Below are 2,228 nucleotides of genomic sequence, written 5' to 3' on the forward strand. Positions count from 1 at the left end.
AAAAAAAAAAAAAAAAATTACCCCAGTGTGGTGGCACATGTCTGTAGTCCAAGCTACAGGTGGGAGGATCACCTGAGCCTGGGGAGGTGGAGGGTACAGTGAGCTGTGATTGCACCACTGCACTCCAGCCTAGGTGACAGTGAGACCCTGTCTGAAAAAATATAAAAAATAAAAATAAAAATTACCATATGATCCAGGAATTTCATTTCTAGGAATATACCCAAAATAATTGAAAACAGGGACTTAAACATATGTACATATACCAATAGTGTTGCTATGTTGCTCATAAATATATATTCTTGTATATACAAAATATAAATATATTTATTTATATATTTATATATAGAATGTATAGAATATAAATTTATTTATAAATATATATATGTATTTATATTCTGCATATACAAGAATATATATGAGCAACATAGCAACATTATTGGTATTGTTATACCAATTTACATATAAATATATATATTCTGTGTATACAAGAAAATATATTTATGAGCAAACATGGTAACATTATTGGTATGTGAATATCTGTTTAATTCCTTGTTTTCAATTATTTTCAATATATTTCTAGAAGTGAAATTCCTGGATCATATGGTAATGTTTGTTTTTATTTTTGTTTTATTTATTTATTTATTTTTTTGAGACTGAGTCTCACTCTATCGCCCAGGCTGGAGTGCTCAGCTTGCTGCAACCTCCGCCTCCTGGGTTCCAGCAATTTTCATGCTTCAGCCTCCCGAGAAGCTGGGATTACAGGCATACACCACCATACCTGGCTAATTTTTATATTTTTAGTAGAGATGGGGTTTCACCATGTTGGTCAGGCTGGTCTCGAACTGCTGACCTCAAGTGATCCGTCCACCTTGGCCTCCCAAAGTGCTGGGATTACAGGCGTGAGCCACTGCGCCCAGCCTATTTTTTTTTTTTTTTTTTTGAGACAGTGTCTCACTGTGTCACCTAGGCTGGAGTGCAGTGGTGCAATCACAGCTCACTGCAGCCTCCACCTCCCTGGGCTCAGGTGACCCTCCCACCTCAGCCTCCTGAGTAGCTTTTATGTATATATACATTTATATATATAATTTTAAATATATTAATATATAACAATTATATAACAAATTATATAATAAATATATTATATATTTTTATTTATAATTATATATTTTTATATAATATATTTATATATAATATACTTATTATATATGTATGTATGTGTGTGTGTGTATATCCTATTGGTTCTGTTTCTCAGGAGAACCCTGTCTAACACAATGAGCAATAATGTTTCTCATAGTAACGTTATCTGTGATGGCCAAAAGGTGTACAGAACCCGCATGTTCATTAACAGATAAATGGATGAACAAAATGTGCTATATTGTATACCTACAATAGTTACTCATTCTTAAAAAGATATACAATTCTGATACATGTTACAACATGGATAAACCTTAAAAATATTCTGGTAAGCCAGACACAAAAGGGCAAATTTCATGATTCCACTTATATGGGTGGGTGTGATGGTTAATTTTATGTGTCAACTTGACTAGGCCACGGGGTATCCAAATATTTGACTACACATTATTTCCGGGTGTGTCTCTGGGGGCATTTCTGAATGAGGTTAGCATTTGAATCAGTAGAGGGAGTAAAGCAGATTACTCCCTCAATGTGGGGGGCATCATCCAATTCTTCGAAGGCCTGAATAGAACAAAAAGGTGTGGAAGGAAGAACTCTCTCTCCTACATTCTTTTTTTTTTTTTTTTTTTTTGAGACGGATTCTCGCTCTGTCGCCCAGGCTGGAGTGCAGTGGCGCGATCTCGGCTCACTGCAAGCTCCGCCTCCCGGGTTCACGCCATTCTCCTGCCTCAGCCTCTCCGAGTAGCTGGGACTACAGGCGCCCGCCACCGCGCCCGGCTAATTTTTTTGTATTTTTAGTAGAGACGGGGTTTCACCGTGGTCTCGATCTCCTGACCTCGTGATCCGCCCGCCTCAGCCTCCCAAAGTGCTGGGATTACAAGCGTGAGCCACCGCGCCCGGCCTCTCTCCTACATTCAGACTGGGACTTACACTACACCATTGGTTCCCCTCATTCTCATGCCCCTGGGCTTCCACTGGAGCTACACCTCACTGGCTTTTTTTGGTCTCCAGCTTGCTGACAGCAGATCATGATATTTCATACATATACATATCTTTTTTTTTTTTTTTTTTTTTTTTTTTTTTTTTTTTTTTTT

This window comes from Hylobates moloch, unplaced genomic scaffold (genome assembly GCF_009828535.3).
Source record: "Hylobates moloch isolate HMO894 unplaced genomic scaffold, HMol_V3 SCAFFOLD_9, whole genome shotgun sequence".
Taxonomy (NCBI): Eukaryota; Metazoa; Chordata; class Mammalia; order Primates; family Hylobatidae; genus Hylobates; species Hylobates moloch.